At 38.9% G+C, this 26,363-nt stretch overlaps 1 protein-coding gene and 1 pseudogene across 4 annotated transcripts in view; both read left to right on the top strand.

Moving 5' to 3' along the window:
• Frmd5 (FERM domain containing 5) overlaps nt 1–26,363 on the top strand; it is a 345,009-nt gene that overhangs the window by 187,271 nt on the left and 131,375 nt on the right. The gene's annotated exons all lie outside the window — the stretch shown is intronic.
• On the top strand, nt 18,845–19,408 carry LOC102026973 (annotated as a pseudogene).

The following is a 26,363-nucleotide window of genomic DNA, read 5'->3' as shown; positions in this document are numbered from 1 at the left end:
GAGTTTGCTGAAGGGTAAACTATAATATGCAGAAACATAAAATGATGATCCTAACAATTAGGAAAATATAAGTTAAAAGTATGAGATACTATTTCATACCCACAGTGATGGGAAATATTTAAATGCCTGACATCTTAGTATTGGCAAATAAGAATACTTTCCACTCTGACCACAAAAGAAAATGGTACCACTGTAGACAGCGTCCCAGTGATGTGAAGATGTCACACTCTATGACCCAGTAATTCCATCTCTCTTGTGATGTATCTTAGAGAAATTCTCCAGGAGATATGTTCAGTATCAGTGTGATGTGAGGGGTGAATAAATTGTGGCATTTTTATACAGTGGAAAACCATACAGGATTAAAACTAGTGATCAGCCAGGCATCTGTTATTTATTTTCTGTACTTTCCTCTATGATTGAAATATTTAATAATGTAAAAAAATGAAACAAAGAAAAGCTAGGTATGTGTTGTGTGTCATATGTTGTAATACTTAATGCATGCTTAATTAGAGCATGTGTATACCCCGTGTGGCAGCTGCCGTATGCAGAGTACTCACCTAGCACTAGGTGCCATAGACACTTCATACCTTCCCCCTGCTCAGTGACCTTGTTAGGCTGCTGTGTCACAGCAGTAGGAAGTGGGAAATGAGGGCTGGGAAGATTAAGTGCATCTTCTTTCTTGATGCCATGCTGATTCTTAGAAACCCACTAAATACAGTATTGTAGTATCTTTGTGTCTTGGATGCATTAATGCTCATAACTTACAATAAGTGAACTACGTCTATTCTCGAGTGCATTTTAATAGTCAGAAAGTGAAATCTAAATACTGTAAATTTTATATTCCTAAAAACTTGCCTGTTTGTAGATTCCCTCATGATTTCATTTTTAGACTATCTGGTGGGAATGTGTGAGGAACTTAAATTAAACCCAACTTACTTTAAAGATGCTTTAAAAATTCACTCTACTGTCAGGGATGGTGATACATGCCTGTAATCCCAGCTACTTGGGAAGATGAGAGGCAGGAGGATCATAAGTTCAAGGTCAGCCTTGAGCAACTTTGCCAGATCCTGTTTTAAAATAAAATAATAAAAGAAAAGAAAAGAAAATGAGCTAGCAATGTAGCTTAGTGGCACAGTACTTGCCTAGCATGTGTGAGGCCCTGGGCTCCATCCCCAGTACCACCAAAAAAGAAGAAATAAAATTTGCTGTATAATTTTCTAAATCTAGATGTTAAAAAATAATGAAGGAGCTTATTTCTGAAAAAGAAATAAATGAAAAGACGTACTGTAACAACATCTCTCTCAGAAAGAATCAGGCTCCTTCTCACAAAGCTCAGATTGCCCTGGAGGGGTTGCCTGCCTGTTGCCCTTCCACTCTTCACAGCCCTGCTCTGTCCACAGCCTTGGTTTTCTTGTCCTGCCACTGAGCCTTTGCATATGCCATTTTCTCTGAGTGAAATGGTTTCTCAGCATCATAGCTCATGATTTGCAGGTTCCTGTGACCAACCTCCAAAGGAAAGGTACTGGGGTCCCTGGGAAATTTATGGAAGATGAGGACACCCTTGGGTATCTGTTGTCTAGAAGGTTAACTACACTTACAAGGTAGGAACATCTCTTTTAGGACCCTAATCTCAACCTAGGACTGTACATAATTGGGGAGGCTTAAAAATAGGGGCTTTTCTGCCTCACTGCATAGCTACAGACCTAGCAGACGGGTTCCTGAACCTCTGACATCCCCGCACTCTATTTGCCCACATTTCTTCTCTCTACAGTTTGCCCCCTTTCTTTTCAAATTCACCATCTTCATGAAGCTTAACTTCCAAGATCATTTTTCTAATTCCCCCAAAGCCTTTCTGTAACAAGCAAATATGACCCCAAACTAGGTAACACTAATCCAGTGGTGGCAAACCTATGGCACATATGTTATCATTTTTCTTATAAGACAAAAGACATTAATGTATGAGTTATTTTTTCTGAGCTAAAACTTCAGTGTTCAGATTTAATTGCAGTGTTGGCTCTTTGCAATAAATGGGTTTTGGGTTGCACTTTGGCTCTCGGGCTCCAAAAGGTTCACCATCACTGCACTAATCTGATGGCTACTTGTTTATAGTGGAAAACATAGACCACTCAAAAGATCTGGAGTCAGGATGGCTCTTCCATTCCTCCTGTGACTCTGAGCGTGTTTCTCTTCCTTTCTTCCCATGAGAAGGGGAGTAAGCTTGTAGACATTCTGGACTCAGCCTGTCTTGGTTTACAAAATATGATTCTTAAATCTTCAGTAATATTGTAAGCTTTTTTTCTCTTTTAAAACTATCTGAGCCTGAGGACATTTATTATTGATCATCTTTTTTTAAAATTTTGCTGTAACATGCATAGAGTTCATCATTTTAACCGATTGCAGGTGTGTATTTCAGTGGCATTAAAAACATCCACATTTTTGTGGGGCCGCGCTATCATCCATCTCTAAAGCTTTTTCATCATCCTAACCTGAAACTCTGTATCCATCAAAAAAAAAAGAGAACTATTACTCCTTCCACACAGGCCCTGGTAACCACTGTTCTGCTTTCTGTCTGCAAGAATTTAACTACTTTGGTATCACAGGTAAATGGAATCATACAATACTTGTCTTTGGTGTCTGGCATATTTCACTTAGAATAATGTTTTCAGGGTTCCTCTACCTTGTAGCATGTATCAGAATTTCATTCCCTTTTAAAACTAATAATGTTGCATTGTGTGTATGTATCACATTTTGGTTTTCCATTCATTCATCGGTGGACATTTGGCTTGCCTCCACCTTTAGGTTATTGTGAGTACTGCTTCTATCTGAACATCAGGGCACAATGATCTGCTTCAGTCCTGGTTTCTTTATCCCCAGTATTTCTGTCTGGCACCTTTCCGTGGAGTCTATATCTTTGGTAAGTTTGTCATTCATATTTTGAAATTTTGCTCAGCTCTCCCAGTTTTTTATCTGTTTCTCTCATATCCAGTCAGTTTGTGTGTTCTGTCAGCTTTTGGGTCATGTCCTCTTTGAACTCACCAAGTTTCTTTAGTTCTTCTTCAATCATTTCATACAGCTGTGCCACCTGATGCTTGCTTTCCTCTCCATCAGTGCCTCTTGGGTCTTTGTTTCATTTCTGAGGAGCTACTAGACTGTCTTCAGTAGCAGCTGCACCATCTTACAGCCCCACAGCAAAGTCTGAGAGTTCTGGTTTCTACGTGTCCTTCCCAACATTTATTTTCTCTCTTTTTTTCTTTAACTTAGATAATACCCATCCTGTTTGGTGTGCGATGGTATCCCATCATGGTTTGCATTTTCATTTACTTAATGATTGGTGATGTTGATCTTCTTTTCCTGTGCTTACTGACCTTCTTTATAACTTCTTGGGAGAAACATCATGTTTAAGTATTTTTTCCATTTGTTTAAATTGGATTGTCATTATTGTTGAGTTGTGGATATTTTTTATATCTTCTGGATATTACTATGGTATCAGATATGTGCTTTGCAAATGTTTTTCCCATTCCATGAGTTACATTTTATGAGCTGGTTTTATTTTTATTTTATTTTTATTTTTTTTTAGGTACTGGGAATTGAACTCAGGACCTTGTGCTTGCCAGGCAGGCACTTGTGCCGCTGAGCTGCACCCCCAAACCCTCCTTTTTTTTAGGTACTGAGAATTGAAGACGTTATGAGCTGGTTTTAAAGCACAGAAATTATTTAAATTAAATTACATTAACTTGTATTAATTTATATTGCCTATTCAGCTTACATTAAAACAATTAAATATTCAAAACTAATCATTTTGTGATTATCTATGCCTACGGTTATTTACATTTATTATATCTAAATGGTAGAAATATGTAATTGTATATGCTGTACCTTTTCCTCCCACACTGACTTCAGTTATTTCATTTTGATAACTTAAACTTGGCCACGGTAGAAATATCTAAACTTCTGAAATTAGCAAACACTGCAGATCAGGGTGTGGCTTAATGGTTTGTTGATTGTTTATACGTGAGGAAGTGATGGGAAAATGTGCATAATCCATTGTATGTAGCCATTACATTGTGAATAGCACATCAAAAAAAATGAGAAGATACTCTTCCAGTTTTTGAAATGTAGCAGAGAAATCACTCAGATCATTGACAGATGAGTGAAGTTCCCATATATAATGTTTTTGCTTCATTTTTGTTTGTTAAGGGAGAATATTAACTCATACCTTTATAGTGAGCCTGGCTGGAAGCGCTGGCTGTTGAAGACTAGCACTGAGGGAGTATCCTCAAAGTGTCCTTTGTCTTACTCGTCTGAATAAATCTAGCACCTAGAATCGTACCTGGCTTGTTGAACAAATGAACGTACGTAATTTCTCAGTGTCTCCAGTTTCTCATCTGTAAGATGAGGGCAGTAGACCTTACGCTGCTGCTGTACTAGTAGGGGTGAGGGAGAAGCACGAGTGAAAGTAAAGCTAAAAGCACTTTAGGAACAAGCAGCATGACACAAACATAAGGTGGTCTTCTTAATACATATTTATGGCGTGATATGATCACATAGATGAAGTATTTCTTCGTATGTTGGTTGAAGGACTCTTTAATGAGATAAGGATTTTTATTTAGAGCACTTATTTCTTCCAATGAAAGCATTCATTTTCATTTCTTTAACCATTTTACAGTCTCTTTGGGTTTTTTTGTTTGTTTTTTTTTTTTGGTTTTGGTTTTTCTCCGGTACCGGGAACCGAACTCACGACCTTGCGCTTGCCAGGCAGGCGCTTTTGCCGCTGAGCTAAATCCCCAGCGCCTCAGTCTCTTTGTTTACTTGGTTCAATGCTGGCTGCTCTAAAAAAAAATAAGGAAATACAATCTGCTCATAATGGTAACTTACACAAAACATTTAGAAAACAGAAAAATATTAAGTGGTAAATGATACCGCACCCTGTGCCAAGGATTTTGTTTGTTATTTTTTTCTTAAATAGGCAGCCAAGGATATTTTGACGAGCCTTTCTGATGATTTAAAAAACAAATCCTCCTTTGAGTACTTTTAAATACTATAGATTTTCCTTTCCAGGGTATCTTGGATGTTGTTGGAGCATCATCATCATAGGTAGTAGATGATCCCTGCGTGTGCTAGTTAGGTAGTAAGAATATGAACTCTAAAAATTGAGTGAAATTCACCCTGTCAGAAAAAAATACAATAACACATGCATTACAAATATCTATCTAGAACAGTTGTTAACCATCCTTCTCCCTCTTGTCTGCTTTAACATGCCAAAAATTATTTCCCAGGAAATAACTTAAGTCAGTAAAACCCAAACATAGAGGACAAGAAGACCATGCTGACCTGGGACATGTAGGGCAAAGGGTTCCACTAAACCACGAGAGAAAGAAGAATGGAAAGGGAAAGGACGAGGGCTGTGGAAGGCTGGGATTTCCCTTCCCACTCCACACACTCTGTCTTACACGTTAAGTCAGACTAGAATTCTTAGGAGTTCAGCCACTCACTTAGCCTGCGAACTGGAGATTAAACAAGCAAATAGTCTGAGAAGTTAGCGACAGGACAGTTTGAATGGATATGCCCGAAAGTAGTATTGTTTTTAGGCTCCATACACAAGGACTCCTATCAGATTTCCATGCTGTTAGTTAATTACTCACATGCCCAAAGTTAATCAAATTGTCCCTCATCACTTTATGCAAAAAATCATTAAGAGTAGCTCCATGCTTTATTAAAAGAGTTACCCCCCAACTTAATATCTGAATTCTGCTGAGACATGGAATAGATTCGTGTTCACTGCTTAATCATTCCTTTGAGACAAAAATGGTATTTTATATTTATATATCCCATTTCTATTAACTTTTGTTAAAAGTGCCTTTTGAAGTTTATTTCCATTAAGCCTCAGAGTATAATCCCTTGATCTAAGCCACATTAAATACTTTGATGCCAGCCTGCACTTTGAACAAATACTTCAAGTAGATAACATTAACTTAAATAATCCTCCTGCCTAAAATATTCTGATAAAATACTGATTTAAATGCTAATATAGATGTACAGGGTTCCACTTTCTCACTGCTCTTTCCTTGTACACAAAAATGGATAAACATTTAGCCTTTCCTAGACAGGAAGATTACAGCAGGGTTTAAAATCTGTGGTTAACTTCCCCAGGGCTTTCTGCTATTAGATCAATGACCTTCCTAAAACCTGTACTCAATAGATGTGCCTTTGAATTATTAGTATACTCTGTTTAAGAGTCACACTGATTAATGTGTTAAATAAGTCAAGTGTGATCAAGATAATAAAAGATTAGAATCTGAAGCTAGTAGTGGTGTGTCCCTGAAGACCCAACTACTTGAGAGGCTAAGGCAGGAGGATTGCTTGACCCCGAGAGTTCGGAGTCAGGTTGGTAACCTAGTAAGGCCCCATCTCTTTAAAAAAGAATGATAATAATAATTTTTTTAAATAAAATCCTTAGTGAGGTGTGGTGGCGCATACCTGTAATCCTAGCACCCTGGGAGGCTGAAGCAAGTATCACAAATTCAAGCCCAGCCTGGGTAATTTAGCAGTTTACCAAAACTGTCTCAAAATTTGAAAACAAATGTTTTTTAATTTTTAAAGGCCTGAGGATATAGTTCAATAGAAGACCCTGGGTTCAGTCCCTAGTACTGCCCTCCTACCATACCCCCACACACACACTCTAAGAAAAAACCCAGAGGTCTACATGAACTCATTTGGCCTCAAAAATTCTATGACGCACAGCAGGCATTATTACTATTATCCTGTGTTATCCACTTTATAAAGTAATGAAAGCAGATTTGAACCTAAGTTTTCGGTCTCCAGAGCCCGTGTAGGGTCTGTAATATCATGCTGTATCTTTTGACCTGTTTCAGTTTATAATAAAGAAATACATTATTTTGCATGTATAAATATATTACCTACATTACACATATTCTGATGGTTCCTTGGTGAAATACTTCAGCAGGGGCTGAGGATGTAGTTCAGTGGTAGAGTGCTTGTGTAGCATGTGTGAGGCCTTGGGGTCAATCCCCAGTACCACAAAAGAACTAGAGTAATATAATCAATTCCTGTTGGATTGCTTGGTTTTATTGGTCTAAGCATTTTGGAGTAGTTTCTAGTGGTTTTCCACTTTCAGACCAAATCAAACACATTCTGTCACCTCTCTGGGTTTGCAGATGTTGCTGTTTAATTATATTGCTCTGTAGAGGGTGAGACAACCAGGGGACCCATTAGCATAGTTGATAAGCAGCTTGCTTTTTAAAGGAAAAAGAGCAGTGCTTATCTGGGTCCAATGAACTAGTGGGAAACCAAGATGTTTGTCTTTTTCTGTTAGAGACTCTATAAACGGGAGCTTTCTGTGCATCTGGGCACTCCCTTGATCTGGTTACTCTCTTTTTGGGTGCAGGGGAGTTCTAGGGGTTGAACCCAGGGCCTTATATATGGTAGACACTACCACTGAGCCATTATCACCAGTCCCCTAATTCTTTGAATATCATATTCTGAACTTTATTCTGTGCTCTAGCAAGACAATAGGCTAATGCACATATAAAACAATCTTTTGTTCACTTAAAAGAATAATCCAGCAATAAAGGTGGAAATGACAGCTGTCCTGATCTTTGAATACTAGACAAAGGCAAACGATCATAAATGCATAGTCCTTCAATAGGTTAATACTTTACACATTTAACAAACATTTCCCCCAGTAACTCTTAGTGCTGGCTAAGAATGAGAAGAAGCATATGGACTTGGCAGTTCAACCCTGAAGTTTGTGTCTGAAAAATCATTGCAATTTATACACAAAAGGTCCAAATGACATTTGTCATTTGTCTGAGCAAAGCCATTTCTAAAATTAAAAAGAATGACCTTATTTCACTTAGTGAAATGAGATACTGCATATTCTTTAAGGGAACCAGTTTTCTTAGGGCAGTGCTGTCAAAAACAGATATATTTTATATTCTTCTTTATGATCAGAAGATAATACATTCTTAAAATATTTCTGAAAGACTTATTGTTTCTCATAGCACCATTTGAAGCTTCCTATTCCTAGGTGGTGATTTGGCACAAGGATTAGGCATAATGTTTTTCATTTTTAGGGGAATACAGTGATCCAGGCATGAATGAAGATAGCACTATGCTTTTTATAATATTTAATAAATAATACCCATATTCTTTTCCTCTTGTTCCACAGTCTCTAGGAAAGTGTATTGTTTCCAAGGTTAAATATGTGACCGTGTGCATAGTATGTGTCTGATCTCTTTCTTTTGTTAACACTTATATATCCCCAATGAACTGTTAATGCTTACAGTTTTCTATGTTCTGATCAAAATTGTGCATGCTTGTGTCTGGTGGGCTGAGCAACTGATTTGAAGGTAACAATATGCAGTGGAATTACAATGGTGAACGCCTACCATCTTGCCTAGTGAAACTCTGTATTATCTCTAAGGTTTTACTGAAGAATTATTTTCTTATTCTTTTTAATGGTTTGAGCAATCTTTCATTCTTACATCTGGTAATCTGAATAACGCAGTTGAGGATAGCGATATGTAATGTAACAACCGCTGTTGATTTGTATTATTTTGTCTTGAGACCCTATATCACTTTGAATGTTCTTGCTTTGATTTGTTTATGTTTGTGATACTGGTATGCTGCTACTGTTCTACTTTTTTGCTTGTTTGCTTCTCATTTACTACTCTCTTTAAAAAAAAAAAAAAAAAAACACTTATATATCCCTTAGGCTATCCTAGGGACCGTTAAACTGTTTAACCCTAACAACCCTGTGGTAGGCATTCTTAGTATTACCATTTTAGTGGATCACCATACCTGGTCTGACATTACATAGCTAAGAAGTGGGGAGGATCCTTGTACTCTGCTATCAAGCTTTACATTTGAATGAATAGCAGCCTTAGATAATTTGCACAGGAAGAGTCCTTTCTTCAACGTTGGCCCTGCTTTTTTCCCATTTGACAGCTGCTGCCTTATCCTCTTTCCCCTGCGGTATAGGTCCTCTCCTCACTCCATCAGGCTGAGGTTGAACACGGACGACCGGATTAGCTGGAGGGGTTGAAGGATCACTCTTCCTTCTCATCACTTTCCTTCAGGCCCCTAACTTCTTGATAGGGCTTCTCCAGTGGAAGGAAGAAAATGCCAAGTCGCCGATATTTGATTTGAGATCACTTTCATAGCTGGGAGAGAAATTCTCATCCAGTCACCAAAGTTAGAGGATGAACCATCAGACAGATTATTCCTGGCAAGCAAGCTAGAACTCAGACAAAGCTCTTTTATATATGGTAGTTAGTTTTGCTTACTTTCAAAGAAGCATGGGTCTATACTGTACATGTTGATTTATTAAATCATTTATTCGGCAAACTTTTAAAAAGCACCACATGCAAGTTATTATAATATCAGGCACTAGGGATACAAATTGCCATCATGGATCAAGCCATGGCTCAACCTTAAAACCTAGCATTAAATGTATGAAAAAAGTACTCATACATTTCTATGTACCTCAGTTCCCAGTGAAATTTGGGGATGTACTTTTTCATAATGTAGGCATTGAGAGGAATGACATGTTTGCTTTCCAAGGGGATCAAATCCAAGGCCTTGGGCATGCTAGGCAAGTCCTTCACCACTGAACTACAGCCAGATCCTAATAATGACATTCTTGACCAGCTATTTGAGAAGAGTTTAAAAGTTAAATAAGCAAACTGCAAAATACTGATGTTTTAAAATTAATATTTGCTTTTATTAGAAGAATTACCTTTCTTTTTTTTTGGTGGTAATGGGGATTGAACTCAGGGCCTTATGCTAGGCAAGCAGTTTACCACGGAGCTACATCCCCAACCCCAAAATTACCTTCTTTAAAAGAAATTACCTTCTTTTATTCTCCTGGGCTGGAGATTGAGACTAAGGCCTCATTTGTGCTAAGGCCTCAGTAGTTTTACTATTGAGCCACACCTCCAGCTGGGGTTAAGAATGTAGTACTTACCAGTAACTAATAGTGTTTTAGCTAAACCAGTGACCAGTAGTGTTTTAACTAAACCTAAAAGATTATTATGTAAAACCCAGATTATACTTATAGACCCTGCATGTACATATCTTATTAATTCAGGTCAGCAAATAACATTAGTAGGCATATCTTGTAATTCCCTATTCCCCACACTTTTTAATGTACTGTCTCTTCAGTGCAGAAGGTAGCCAGCAGTTTTGAAAGAGGAATATCAGAATATGCTTCTCTTTCATCTATGAATAGAATGGTTAGTCTTAATTTGGTAGGGAAACTTTATCATTTAATGCCATATTCTGCTGCAGACATGAAATGACTAAATACATTTGAGTTCTAAGAGGGTTTCTCGCTAAGTCTAGTTAGTGTGTGTAGTTTTTGCAAAGGCTAAAAGTGTCAAAAGAATGCTGCCATCTGCTGTGTTTCAGAAGATTTAAAGTCTCTGCTATACCTAGGAAGACTTTGGAAGTGCTATTTATTCAACGGCGCACGTATACATCCTTGATGTGTTACTGACCCCTGCCCACTCTGCTTCTGCTTGAGCCTCCTGTGATGCTATACATTACCCAAAGACTCAAGATCTTGGCCAGTAGTTCATTAGGAGCCCATGAGTGTGCAAAGAATCTTCTGCTTTCAATCCTGGCCGGCAGTCAGTAACTTCTTCCAACTTTTGAAATCTTGTGTGACATCAGACTTCAGGCAGCCTCCCTGACTCCACCATGTGAAGCTGATCTGCCTTCCTAGTTCTTCTGTTCCCATCCTTGAAGGACTGAGCCTCTCTGCCCTTCTTGTGTAGTTCTTATCAGTAGACCCTGCTGCTCGCACCTCTTGAGAATCTTGTATGGGCTTTCTGAAAAATAGGCTCCACCCAACACTGAAAGCTGCTGCCATATCAAAGACAGGGGACACCAGACTACAGGGGACACCAGACTACATTGCCAGTTATACTCCATTACCCACCTCCACTTTCAGTAAGCTGGTTTCAGTGTAATCATTACGTACCACAAACATGAACGACACTAATAAAAATGAAATTTCTTTAGAAATAAGATGGATTCGCTAGGCGTGGTGGTGCACACCTGTAATCCCAGCACTTGGGAAGCCTGAGGCAGGAGGATTACCAAGAGTTCAAGGCCAGCTTGGGCTACATAATGAGTTCAAGGCCAGTCTAAACCACATAACAAGACCCTGTCTCAAAAAAAAAAAAGAGAAAAAGAAAGAAAGAAAGAAAGAAAGAAAGAAAGAAAGAAAGAAAGAAAGAAAGAAAGAAAGAAGGAAAGAAAGAAAGAAAGAAAAGAAGTAATCTGATGTCATAAGTGACCTCAGTATTTGCATAGGCTTTTCTGTACTTTAGCCTCACCCATCCTTGGAATACTTTCTCTGCTATCTGTGTCACAGCAAAAACATTTTAATATCACCTCTGTTTTGGGTCTCCAGTGGTCTCCACCTCTTTCCAGTTTTCTGTTTCTTTTACAGATGTTGCCGTCCCACGTAGCACTCAGCAGGTGCTGTTCTTTCATTATTTCATCTGTGTCAGTCTTGATTCTCCTAATGAGATTGTAAACTCGTGTGAGACCAACACTATTTCAAGTGCTTCTTTTGTATTCCTGTTGTCTCTATCAATAATAAATACTTTCTTACATAAGTAACCCTTGACAGTAATATCCATGACATAATAAAAATGATACAATCTATTGAGACTTTAGTAGAGATAGACAGATAGATAGATACTACACACCATGTACATTACCCCATTTTCTCCAGCAGCTCTGTGAAATGGTAACTATTATTGTAGCCCTTTTGCAGTTCGACAGTCATAGAAATAACTGGTGAATGGTAGAGGGCAAGAGGGTCTGTCTGACTTCACAGTCCGTGAAAGCAAACCACTACATTTCGCCATATCTCTATATTGTTACCTGGGGAACAAAACCTGGACAAGCAGTAACCATTTTAGGAGACTGGAGAGTCTTAGGGGACTTAATCATTACTTTTGTCAATATTTGTCAGTATCTATTGAACCTTTAAAATGAAGCGTCTTTATAAACTTGTACAAGGTGGTGAAAGTGTGGACTCCAGGAAGGAGTCCCCTCCAGGAAGGAAAGACAAGAGTCAAGTAGAAAAGACAGGCTGAAGTCCACAGATAGGAGTCGATTAGCCCATGTGTCCTCTCTTTACCCCATGCACTTCCAACCTGATTTCTGCCCTTACCAGAAGTCTAGTGAAGCCCCCTCGAGGTCCCTCTGGCCCTTTGACGCGCCCCCCCAGTACTTCCTATTGTGATATCCTATTCCCTTTTGAGCGTCTTCCTTTCTTCGTTTGGTTGTGTTCTGCTGATTTTCAGATTTTTGCTCTGACTATGTCTTCTTTGATATTGTCTGATGCTGCTTTTTTTTTTTTTTTTGTCCTCAGTGTAAGCATTTCCTAAGGTTCTGCCCTTGACCCTCCTGCCGCCTTTAATCTCCCATTTGGAGATGTCATCCTTTTTCACGGTGTTAGCTATCATTAATATGCAGAATACTCTCAAAACCACAGCTTTGACAATCCAGTCCTCTCCCCAAGGGCTTCCGTCCCACATTTCCAACAGCCTGTCAGGTAGCTTCACAACCTATTTAGTGTGTCCTGAACCACACATCCCAGGTTCTGTCAGACTCCCTTCTGTTTCTCCCTTGGGGACACTATTTTTGAGTGACATCAGTGTACTCCGAGTGACCTTTGACTCCCCCTTCCTGCTGATCCCCAGAAGGCTCAGTAGTTTCTTACACCTGTCAGTTTATGTACCAAATATCTCTTGGCTCACTCAGTTTTCATGGCCACAGATTTCATTGCTACCTGCTTATTGTCTCCAGAGAACAGTTCTGATCTTCAGTTCTTAAAACTTTTAAAGATGTAAAGTGTTAGGAAAAAAGGGAGGGAGGAAAATAAAAAGAAGGCTCCTAAGCTGAGCACCCAAGACCCCAGCCTTCCTTTGTCCCTGCTTCCCTCCCTTCCTTCTTCCCTCCCTCCCTCCCTTCCTTCCTTGAGCTACCAGACAACCAACAGACCCACTGCCACTAGCCAAATGCTCTCTTTTAAACACATATATATTTGCCTCTCTTTCATTTGCATTGCAGTTATTAGTATCCATGTTTTATCTCTGATACTAGAGATCAGTCAGTATCATCCTGTTCACCTTAATATCCCCACTGTGCCTGGCACTGTGTTTTAACACATGAAGATTCCCACTAAAGTACTGTTTTAAACATTGAATAATGACGTGTGAGCTTGCCCAGCATAAAAGATAGATGGATAAGAGCTTGTCTTTAAAAAAAAAAAAAACAACAACTATAAAAGTCCCCATTACATTCATGTTTGGTGGACTTCCTTTCTGTTGGTTTCTATTCCTTAGATAGTACATTCTTTTGTCAGGAATCTGGTTCTGGGGGTCTGATTTAAGCAAGAGGCTAGTGCAGGGCCTCCTCTCTAAGGTTAACCATCACCATGACCTTCTGGAACTTTTGGCGCCTGATTGTTTCCGGAAAACTCTGTACGCTGTAATGACTGTAGTCTTTTGCTGAGTGTGAACAGAAGGCAACTTGCCCTCCTGAGTATTTTTGGCAATTCATAGCCAAGCCATCCATGGCAGTATAGTCCCTCAGCAGAACAGATGCAGCCAGTCTCAGAGACAGAATCTGTTTTCAGCCACAGACATCTTAGCCTTTCCTTATAAATACAAATGATTCTCTAGGGTTGACATGATGCAAAAATTGTGTGGTAAAAGTTTCAAAATCTCTTTGAAAGATATTTTTTAACATGTTAGAGTTTAATAAACGTAATTAAAATGTTCTTTAAGTAATAGGTTTTTGGGGGTATTTTTGTTTATTTGTTTGTCTTTTTGTCTTTTTGAGACAGTTCTCATTATGAAGGTCAGGCTGGGTTTGAACTCACTTTGTAACCCAGGCTGGCCTCACCCTCTCAGCGATCCTCCTGCCTCAGTCTCCTGAGTGCTAGGATTACAGGCGTGTGCTACCACACCCCGCCCAAACAGGCATAATTTTAGTTAACTTGAATTTTTAACTGTCAAATAAAAATTTATCAGTTCAATTATTAACTTTCTTATTCTGCTTTGAGTGATACAGTTGTTCTCTCACACAGTAGGAAAATCTGCAATGGTAATTATAAAAGTACTGTAATGGCTAGCATTTGTTGAGCACCTATTATGTGCCAAGCACTGTTGCTGTAAGTACTTTGCCTGTGCTGTTCATTTAGTCCTCACAATAGGCCTGTGCAATCAGTGATATTAGGACCCACATTTTACAGATAAGGAAACTGAAGCACAGAGAGGATAAATAATTTGGGTGAGGTCACATAGTAAGTATTTAGGTCAACTCCAAACCCTTTATTTTCTACTCTTTATATCTACTCTTTATACCTTTGTTGTATATACTACATGTCAGTTCTCTTCCAATTTTTCTGATATTATCGATGGAACTTTTACAGCTATCCTTCTTTTACTCTGTCAACCCTTGTTTCTCCTCATTGAGAAAAAAAGAATTTGTTTTGTTTAAGTTCCAGCAGCAAAACATGATCCAGTCTCTATAGCGAAAGGGCATTTCCGGAGACTGTGTTTAGAAGGCATTTAGGCATCAATAGGATTTCTGGACAGGTCAGGTATGGAGAAAGGGAGAGGGGAGAAGGAGAAAATCCAAGGATGCCAGGGCTGGGGCCTAAGCAGTTATATAGAACTGCTTTCAATTGAAAAGGAAGAAGCTGTAGGTGGAGCCTATTTGGAACAAAAGATCAAGAGTGCTGTTGTCTACTGTCAGGATGAAATTCTGAAGCTACCCTGGGTGTATTATAGGATTGAGCACACCCGTGAGGGTAATAGGAGCCAGCTCTCTCATTTTTAGAAAAGGGAGTGACAGGTTTAGAAAGGGGGAAGACTGAAACAAACCTTTGTTGGATGAGCATTAGAGAGATCATTGTGAACTCACAGTTTTTAATACGTATGTGTAGAAATTGATACACATATATACTCTCAAGGGTATTTCCTTATCTCTGTCACTGAGAAAGCCTGAAAGAAATAGCCATTACCTCCAGTAACAATGAGTTTAGGATAAAGGTTTAGGCTGAATGAATCAAATCTGGGGTCTCTATTTTTAAAACGGCATTTAATGCTGCGAGAGTTGGCAGGATCCCAAGGGCATGAGTTTAAGAAGAATAGAACCCAAGACTAAGCCCTGGATCACTCCAGTGTAAAATTCGTTTACATCTCCCTCAGTCATGCTCTTGACTTTACTTTTAGTCAGCTGTCCAACAATCTGGGTGAAGAACTTGGAGTTTATTTAAGAGAAACTTGTGAAGAACAGTCAAGGGATGGAATTATCTTGTGTTTGTTGCTTATCTCCAGCATTTGACTGTTTTTGATTTGATTTGATTCTTTCATTTTAATTTGATTCTTTCATTTTTCCAGAAGTTTCGGTGTCTGTTTGCCAGCAGGTTGTTCACCGAGACTGTGTTCTAGAAAGTGAAGTCGTCTTACAGGGCGGATAGCAGCTGAATAGAGAGAGGTCTGCTTGTCTCACAGCAGGGCGGAACCTTGGGATTCAAACAGTTCTGCACTCAAATCACAGCCAAACTTCTTGGTGTGAAATTAACTGCATCTCACACTCTCATGTCATCATTTGCCTTGTGAAAAGCAGCTGGGCTGCCTGAGATGGAAACCTCTGGCCAGCTATTGTTAGAGCTGAAGGAGCACCCTTTGTTTTCTGTTTAGTGCTCATGCCTTACTGTCTGCCAGCGTGAAGGGCAATGGGGTTCACATTTGTGCACCTAATTTGAGTGAGTGAGAGACTGTCACAGTTAGAATGATAGATCCCCTTCCCCCTGGAGTGTTGGATCATACATGCATTGCCTCTGATCAGTCTGCTTGTTTGAAACTAATGTCAAAGGTAATGTGTAATGTTGGCGCTTACCTTTGACGGGAAACTAGAAATAGAACCATTGTTCACCTGCACAGAGATTTCTCATCAGGGAATTCCGTGTGTCCGTTGATACCTTCGCTGTGCTCTGGAAATTATTTCTGTACTCATCTTCCAGGAAACATCCATCTCTCACCAACTAATAATAAGCATGTCTATACCTTGTAGAGCACTTTGCAATATACAGGCATTATATATCCATTGTTTCATTGAATCTTGACAGTAGAACTTCTTTTGTAGGGAAGGAAATATAGCTCAAGATCATATACTACCAATGAGCAGTTGCAACCCTTTTGTTCCCATGAATAACTGGGGTAGACAATACCTGAGTTCCACACTGGCCAGCTGAAGAGATATAGTTTTACTGATTTATTATGTTCAGTCTAACACAGTCTCTCCAGTATTATGCAGGGAAAACTTTCACACAAAAAAGAGAGGAGATTAAATAATTTCAAACACTTATAGAAAGTAGAGGAGTCTCAGTGTCATCAGGCTTTAAGAATTCATCTTTTTATTGTTTTGGTTGTGGTTGTTACTGTGGTTATTTGGAAACAAGAGAAATTGCATGGACTGACCGTAACCCTGTTTCATGTGCTGTATAGGATTATTCTGATTGTTGTGTAAATAATAGAGATGGAAGGAATGTTTCTTGTCAGTAGCAGCAACAAAACTCCTTGGCAAGGGGTTCTATCATTGTAACTGTTTGAATCTCTGGCTCACTCAAATTAAATCCAAACTGCAAGCCCCCGTGCCCTTCACACTGCAGACAGTAGGGCACGAGCACAGAAAACAAGGGCTGCTCTTTTAGCTTTAATGGCTAACCACGGCTGGCCAGAGGCTTCTATCCCTTGTAAGCATCTTATAGATTATAGGAAGGAAACCGTTGCTGTTAGACTTAAGGAAACTGTCGCAGTATAAAGACTTAACAATAGAAATCACTCCCAGAAGAAAAAGTCACTCAGTCTGACAGCGGAACTACATCAGCAAAGCTCAGGGGACAGGAGACAATAGGCAGGGAGACAGTTTCTTGTATGGAAAAAGACTAAGTTCTGTCAACAGTTCTTGCTTCCTTGGTCATTGCCAGTAGGCACTGTGAAGGGAGTGTGATAAATCACAAGAGATTATGTTGGTAGCAATATGTCCTTTATGGCTTTACTGCAGACAAGGAGGTTTCTTTTGAGCTTGATCCACTTTACTTCCCTAGAATCAGGAACAGGTTTCCTTGAGAAATTGCAAATAGTAGAATTTTGGGGTGTGATTGGGGAGAAAAATGGGTAAAAAAATGTGACAAAGAGAGAGGCTGGCTGCTTTTAGAAACTTAAAGCAAAGATCTGTAAAACGTGGCAGTTCAGGTCTGATGAGAACCAGATAGAGCCTGAGAGTTAGACTCTAGGCCTTTGTCACCACAGGAGTCGCTGTCTCTCACCTCGCTGCTGCAGTCTTGTGGTAAGGTAAGTCCTGTATGTCTCTCCCTTTGGAAGCTGCGAATCGGCCTTCTCCTTTTTCTGTCCACTCATCATGTCCAGAGCATACCAAAGCAGTTCTTACTAGGAAGGTAGTGCAGCATGAAGTCCTGATTCAATTCCTGGTACTGAAACACAAACAAACGAAGATCTTTCTCTAATTGTCTGGGCTTTCTAGGTGCCCTTCACTGTCCTGCCAAAATCTGTTCCCAGGAAATACATTCAGTAAAGTTCCAGTGAAGTGATTCACATTTCCAAAGCAGTTCTTACTCGTGTCTGTGCATTCTAGTCCAGTGTTTTTCATACTGGCCCCACACTGAAATTATTAAAGAAAGCTTTAAGGAGATATTGATGCATATACCATTTTTAAAAGGTCTTTACCTGATTCTAATGAGTAGCCAGGGTTGCTAGTGTTCAAGAACAGTGTTTACCAAACTGTAATGTGGAAGTAAGTCATCTAGGGGGACTCGTTAAAAAGTGATTCTGATTTCAGTGGGTTCAGTATAGAGCCCAAGATTCTACATTTTTGCCATAACAAAATTCTGAAGCAAATTAAGTGGAAGAATTATGAAAAAATTGCTCTCAAACTCAGGGTACACACTAATAAATAACCTGGGGGCTTAAAAAACACACTGGTTGTCTCCTTATAAAGTGAGTCTGCTGGGCCACCTCTGCAGACCCAGTTTTCAGGCCAGTCCCTGTCAAGTGAGAACCCAGGCTACACACACACACACACACACACACACACACACCAGGATCTGGCTCCAGTCCCATCACAGTAGACCAAGATATCAGGCCCATTCTAGCACCTGGCTAGCACTGTAGACTCCAGCTGAAGGTCCAGCCCAGTCCTAGGCCAGCCCCCATGGACCTATGCTTCACTCCAACCCTTGCAAACACATGTTCCAGGCCCACCCCTATCAATCCAGGTATAATTCCTGCCCACCTAATGCCCCAAGCACTGACCCACCTTGCCCAGTAACTCCAGCAGCAAGCCCCGCCGTGAACCACACCAGACAGTCTGCCTACAGTCTCTCTATAGGCTGACTGATGAAGGGCTCTCCTGTACAAAAGGCCAGTCTACAAAAGCTGGAGAAGGAGTTGGTTTTTGGCACATGCTTGTAATAGCACATTCTAGACCAGGCTTGGCAACTTAGCAAGACCCTATCTCAAAATTTTAAAAGGGCTGGAGATACAGCCCAGCCCTAAAGCCCTGGTTTCAATCCTAGTACTGGGAGGTGAGGGGGAAAAGAAAGAAAAACTGAAAAAGTTTTGTATTTCAAATGAACAGACACCAGGCGATGCTGAAGAACCTTCACTGGGAACACCCGGGTCATGGGTCCTCGCCCCTTGCCCCCTCTTTCCCTCCTTCCCTACTTCCCTCTGGGGACCCTCAGGCGCCGTCTCCGCACATGGACATAATAACTCTTCAAGTCTGCAATAAAAAATGGCCTCCAATAAAACTACATTGCAAAAAATGGGAAAGAAACAAAGTGGGAAAAGTAAAAGCGTTGAGGAAGCAGAGCCTGAAGAATCTGTGGTAGAGAAAGTACTAGATTAGTGGGTAGTGAATGGGAAGGTGGAGTGTTTTCTGAAGTGGAAGGGATTTACAGATGCTGACAATACATGGGAACCTGAAGAAAATTTAGATTGTCCAGAGTTAATTGAAGCATTTCTTAGTTCCTAAAAATGCTGCTAAAGAAAAAGATGGTACAAAAAGAAAATCTTTATCTGAGAGTGAATCTGATGATAGCAAATCAAAGAAAAAATGAGGTGCTGCTGACAAACCTAGAGGCTTTGCTAGAGGTCTTGATCCTGAGCGAATAATTGGTGCCACAGAGAGTAGTGGAGAATTGATGTTTCTCATGAAATAGAAAGATTCTGATGAGGCTGACTTGGTGCTGGCAAAAGAGGCAAATATGAAGTGCCTTCAAATTGTAGTTGCTTTTTATGAAGAGAGACTAACTCGGCATTCTTGTTCAAAAGATCACACACTATATATATACACATATATATATAATCTTGGTTTTTTATATATACACATATGGGTCTTGATTTAATAGTGTGGAAAAACAGCATTCTAATAAAAATCAAGTTTAATATGTTGGTTTTAAAAGTAGTATTTGGAGGAGTTGTTGAGTTTTCTTTGTTTTGCATCTGTAGCACTGGTTACTTTGAACAAATAAAAGCTTTCGTAGTTGCTTCCTTTATCAGAATAGAGCATTTGATAGCCTGACATATTTCCTCTGCTTTTCTAAATGTTGGGAAATTGTCTATAGTCAAACTCAGTTAGAACTCATGTTTTAGCTCACATGCTTAAGGGCCATTCTGAGTTTTTTGTTTGTGGGTGTATAAAGAAAATACTTATGTAAATGGTTTTTGTTTTGTTTTTAAACATTCACCAAAACAAAAACTATGGGTGATAAGCTCATGTTTGAGAGGCCATCATTCTGATCATCCTAAGAAATAAATCACTTCAAGTTAAATAGAAAGTTTTCCTGAAGCCATAACCTTTTAAGTTAAATAGATAATTCTGTGGTTAATGGGACAGTTTAAAATGGATATTTTCAAATCAGCCCTATCAGAATCCGTATGTATGTCTTTAGTCACAAAAATGCAGCAGTGTACTTGCAAGATTCCTGAAAAGAATTATCTCTGTCACAACTTCCCCACCCGAATAAGGTAGTAAATCAAAACCTAGTTTGTTTGAATTAGCTAAGGAAGACTTGTTAAGGGAGCATTAAATGTTCTTCATAACCCATTACTTTAAAACAAGTTGAAATCTGTACTCAAAAGTCAGGATTTGTGGATGTCTTAAGACTTGGCTCGTGGTTTATTGAGTGGCTAGCAGTGTTCACAGTTTAGGACCTGCTAGAACAAATGAGTGAACAAACTTGTGATCTAAATTATTGACCTGCATGTTTTTCTTGACCACAACTTGCTCTTTACATGAAGGCTCAGTCTTTTCAGGATTCAGGTTACTGTTTTTAGCAAAAGCCAGGAAGTCAATTTTGTAGTAGTCAGAATGTTACCCTAATGTATATTGTTTACTTTACTATAAATAATTGTGAGCAGTGGTCAATAAATAGTGTTATATTCCTTAACAAAAAAAAAAAAAAATGAATAGACACCAACACATGGCTACAAGGATCAAGAATAATCAGAGAAAAATGATAGACTTAGGGCTGGGGATTTAGCTCAGCGGCAAAAGCGCCTGCCTGGCAAGCGCAAGGTCGTGAGTTCGGTTCCTGGTACCAGAGAAAAACCAAAAAAAAAAAAAAAAAGATAGACTCAAAGGAACAAAAGGAAGCACCAATAGACAACCCTAAAGAAATAGAGACATATGAACTCATGATGAAGAATTAAAAATAATTGATTTAAAGAAATTTATTTAACTTCAAGAAAATACAGAAAAACCTTAATTGGAGCCTTGGGAGTCCCATGGGAGAGGAGAAGCCCCACTTCCACCACTGGCGGTGGTGCCTCAGAGACCTAGTGGAAGAGGAGGAGGATCCGTCCTGCCCCCATTGCTGACATTGACACCTCACAAGACTTGCAGCACAGCACAGCAGAAGCAACCAAAAAACTAACCAGATTGAGGACAAGACCAACAACCAGCAGGAAAGTTTCACTCCAGTACTTAAGTATTACCCTACCACAGAGACCAGGTAAGAGGCAGCCTTGGAAGCCAGATCTGGAGACAGAGATCTCCTGAGATGCTCTGAAAAGTTCACTCTCATCCCAAGAAGATCACAGAGCCTGTATATTGTGGTAGAATGCAAGCTGTAGAAGGAGTGAATCTCAAGGAAATAGAATTTAGTCCAGTGGTCAGCTTGACCCTTTATACACTTCCTACATCCAGTGCAAACTTGTGTCTGATTTACTATAGATCACTATCTGGCTTGTCTAAGTGTATGCACTAAAATCATAGACCTCTTTGCTTTGGGTAAGAGTGATTCATGAGTGGTTCTTAGAGTTTCTCAATATCCAATTTATATTTGACACCATTGTTGTCACTTACTGCAACAGCCAAGGGGGCTTATTTGGTGCTGTCCATTGGTTTTCTCTGCATATCAATATCTGGATTATCTGGGGGGTCATAAACAATGTTGTAGTTCATTCCCAAAGAACAAGGCACTGGGCCAAAGAAGTTGCAAAACTCAGTACAGAAAACAAACAAAAATAGAAGAGAAAACAAGGCAACAAAATGCCTCCAAAAACACCCAACTCCCACAAAGCTAATCAAGGGGAAGAAATCATACTGCACACAGCAGAAATGTCTGAAAGGATATCAATGGAGGTAACAAAACAGATCAATAAGGTGCTTGGCAAATTGAAAGAAGTTGTAACTAAACAGATAATGACCCAAATGATACAAAGGACACTAATAAAAATCTAGTGGAGCTAAAGAAAGAAATGCAAAACATGAACACCCAGCATTAAAAAGAATCACATTCCATGAAGACAGTTCCAAACAGAGGTCCATGAGATTAAAAATATGATTGAAGCAAGCAATTTGAGGACAGAGTTTCAGACATAGAAGACAAGGTTGTGGTTGATGATCAATTAATGAAAGATACTCAGAATTCATGGTGTGAGAGAAAAGGGTCAAATCTACAGCACAACAGCAAAGGCAGGTGCTCCAAAGGCCTCAAGAGAGAAACACACCAGTGGAGCAGAGCAGTGAATGCTGTTCACTACAACAGCTGGAAACCACTGTAGTCCAAGCTGTGTCCCTGGAGTAGGTGCTTAGCCAGGTGCCGTTTTAAGTTGGGGCCAACTAAATCCAGGACTTGGAGAACCCATGGGTTGGCTTCATCTCAGAGCTCCCAGTGTTGAAATCCCACAGTGACTGGGTGCAGGACAACCGATGCGAATGTCCATGGGCAGGGAGCTGAAGTCAGGCTGGCAAGAGACAGCCATAATGTTACAGGCTGAAAACTCAGGCTCCAACCCCACAACCAAAGCCAAGGATCAGCCTGAATGTCTTTGGAGTTGAAAGCACCAGAACTGGTACCCTACTGTATTCCTACTGCAGGCTTGCTGGGATAATACTGCCTCCTTCGTCTGCCAGTAACACTAGACACATACCCTAAATTGGATATTACAACAGAACTGTAGACCCCAGAAGAAAGACAGAGGCTTGAAATCACAGAGAACTGTCTGTCTCTCTTTTCCTTGCTTTTGGGGTTTTTTATTTATTTATTTCTTGTTTTTGCTTTTTCTTGAGTGTGGACACAGTTTTTAGTTGTCTTGTTTTGTTTTGCTCTTGATTTTGTTTCTGTCTTCTTTCTTTCCCTCCTGTCTTTATCACCAGTTTCCTGAAGCTTGGGTAATCTTCGTCCTTCACCTTCCTTTTAATTTCTTCTTCTCTTATTTCTCTATTTTTTCCTCTTATGCCTTTTAAATTTTCTAGCCTAAGTGTAAATCACTCTATTAAGGTATTTACTTTTTTTTTTTTTTTTTTTTTTTTTTTTTTTTTGGCCAGCAGTGGAGAAGGGTTCCTTTTTCTATAGAGCCTGTGCAACAAATAGTTTTTTTTTTTTTTTTTTTTTTTTTTTTTTTTGGTTACCGGAAATTGAACTCAGGACCTCGAGCTTACCAGGTAGGACTGTACTACTGAGCGAAATCTCCAGCCTCTTTACTTTCTATAATTTTCTGATTTATTTTAGATTTTTCTTGTACAACTATAAATCTTACACCTATGCTTAAAGGTGGAACATTAACAATTATCACAGTTTGTCATTTTCTAGATCTCGCTTGGTGCTATTGTTTTTACTGATTATACTACTTTAGCCAATGTGACATAGTTGTTGTGATCAGTTGTTCTTCCTTCTATACCAATACTGAGATTGTCTGGAGGTCATAAACAATACCATAGGCTAGTATCAAAGAACTAGGTGCTAGGCCAAACAGGCAGCAACCTCATCCTTAGTAAATTGAAGAAGCAGGATCTTGGGACAGAATCAAAAGCCAGATATGCCTAGAAGATATCTCTGAAAAGTAGTCATTTCATAAAGAGGTTGCAGTACTAGTAATAAAACTGCTTACCATAAGCAGTTTACAACCGTCAACACAGAAAACAAATTATAAAAAAAAAAACCAGAAAATTAGAAAACATGCAAGCATGATACAACCCCAGAATTCCAGCTCACCCAAGGCAAATCCAGGAGGCCTTGAGCAGTAAAAATCAAAAATCATCCAGCTGAACTTTCCAAAATGTTAGCAGTGTAAGTAACAAAGAGAATAAATGAATCTCTATTTTTTAAAAAAATCAAATTTAATTATACAAATAACTAAAAAAATTATGACCATAATGAAAGACATGGTTATTGAATCTAGAGTAGATACATATAAAGAAAAATAGGGGCTGGGGATTTAGCTCAGCGGCAAAAGCACCTGCCTGGCAAGCGCAAGGGTCGTGAGTTCGGTTCCCGGTACCGGAGAAAAACAAAAAAAAAAAAAAGAAAAATAGAACAGCTTAGGAAAGTAATGGAAACCATGAATGTCCAACATAGGAAAGAACTGGATTCCATAAAACAGATTCAAATAGATATCCAGGAGATTAAAATTCTATTAAAGCTCTGTGCAACAGAATCAACCAATGTGAAGATAGAATATCAGTTCTAGAAGGCAGGGTTGCAGTTAGCAATCATCAAGTGAAAGACTTCTTAAAAATAGCACTGGAGCATGAAAAATCAACTCAACAGCTGCTAGATGATGCAAAGAAGAATAACATAATTAACTAGAATCAATGAAAAATCCAAAGATAGCACAAAGGACATAAACCTAGCAAGCCTCCCAAGCATAGAAAAAGAATTTCAGATACAGTAAGTAAGGCCTATAAAACTCCAATTGCCAATGATCAGAAAAAAACTACAACAAGGCATATAATAGTGAAGATTCCACAAATTCAGCACAAGAACAGAATATTACAAACTGTTACAGAAAAAGAAAAACTCATCTGTGAAAGAAAACCCATCAGAATCACAGGAGCCTTATTTACACAAACCTTTAAGTCAGTGAGAACTTGGAGTAAAGTATTTCAAGCCCTAAAAGTAAAGAACCTCCAAGACAGATTGATTTAGTCCACAAAAGTATCTTTCAAAATGGATGGAGAAAGAAGATACTTCCATGAAAGAGACCACCTAAAGAAATTCTTGGCCAAACCAGTACTCCAAAGTGTTCTGAAGGATATTCTAGAAAGAGATAACAAGGATTACAACTCCATGAACCTCAACAGAATGAATCTACCAGGCAAGGCAAACAATTAAACATAGGGAAAAGAAAAGGAACCAACAACAGGAAAATAATGACAAGGATAAGTCAATGCATATCAGTTATAACCATCACTATAAATAGTCTCAATTCACCAATGAGAGAAAACAGATTGGCAGAATGTATCAAGAAGCAAAATCCAACAATATGCTGCATACAAGAAACACATTTAATTCAAAAAGAAATTCATAGCTGAAAGTTAAAGGATGGAAAACAATACAACATGTAACATGAACCCTCCAAAAAACAGAAGTAGCTATTCTATTTGCAGGCAAAGTGGATTTCAAGCCAGACTGATCAAGAGAGACAAAGAATGTCACTAAATACTTACTAAGGGAACAATCCAAGAGGAAGAGATAACAATCATAAATACATATACTGCAAATGCCAGGGCACCCAACTATGTAAAATAAACAGTAAAGGATATGAAAACTCAACAAGGCATGTAATGCAATTGTAATTGGCTACCTCAGTTCCCCAGTGTCACAAATAGATAACTAGACAAAAAGTGAACAAAGAAATATCAGAGCTGAACCAAACTCTTGAACAAGGGTTCAAAGACTTGGACTTAGTAGATGTCTACAGAGTGTTCCAACCCACAGCATCAGAATATACGTTCTTCTTAACTGCACACAGGTCTTTCTTCAAAATATAACGCATACTACCTCATAGAACATGCTTAAGTAAATGCAAAGGAATTAAAATTATTCCATGCATATTTTTAGATCATGCTGCAGTGAAATTGGAAATCAATGGCAAAAGAAACCACAAAACTACACAAACACATAAAAATTAAGTAACACCCTACTGAACAACCAGTGAGTCATAGGTGAAATTAAAGAAGAAATTAGACAGTTTCTACAATTAAATGATAATACCGATACAATATACTAGAACTTACAGGATGCAGTGAAAGCAATCAATGAGGGAAATTTATAGTGGTGAATTCCCATATCAGGAAAACAGAGTGAACGCAAATAAACAACTTCATATTGAACCTCCAGCTTCTAGAAAAAGAGCAAGTCAAGCATAAAGCTCATATGAGAGAGGAAATTATAAATATCAGTGAAGAAATTAATGGAGTCGAGACTAAGAAAAACAATACAAAAAAATCAATGAATCATGGAGTTGGTTCTTTGCAAGATTAAATAGAATAAACAAACCCTTAGCCAACCTTACCAAAAAAAAAAGTCTCAGATCCACACAATTAACAATGAAAAGGATGAACTCACAACAGAGCCTTCAGAAATCCAAAAGATCATCAATCCCTACTTTGAGAACCTGTACTCTAATGAAAGGGAAAAATGCACAAGAAATGGACAGAGTCCCAGATACATATGAATTACCAAGACTGAATAAAGATGATACAGAAATTTTAAATAACCCAATATCAGTCTTTGAAATAGAAATAATTTTAAAACTACCAACAAAGAAAAGCCCAAGTCCTGACAGATTCATTGCTGGACTATATAAGAAATTTAGAGAATACTTAGTCCAATTAGTCTTTCATAAAACTGTTTCAGAAAACTGAAAGGGAAACTGTCAAAGTCATTCCTGCAAGCAAGCCTTACCCAGATGCCAAAACCAGAGAAGGAGCCAATCAAAAGAGAACTACAGTCCAATCTCCTTAATGTACATAGGCACAAAAATCCTCAGTAAAATACT

Source organism: Chinchilla lanigera, unplaced genomic scaffold (assembly GCF_000276665.1).
Source record: "Chinchilla lanigera isolate Chin_1 unplaced genomic scaffold, ChiLan1.0 scaffold00015, whole genome shotgun sequence".
Classification (NCBI taxonomy): Eukaryota; Metazoa; Chordata; class Mammalia; order Rodentia; family Chinchillidae; genus Chinchilla; species Chinchilla lanigera.
This window is presented reverse-complemented; position numbering and strand designations above follow the sequence as displayed.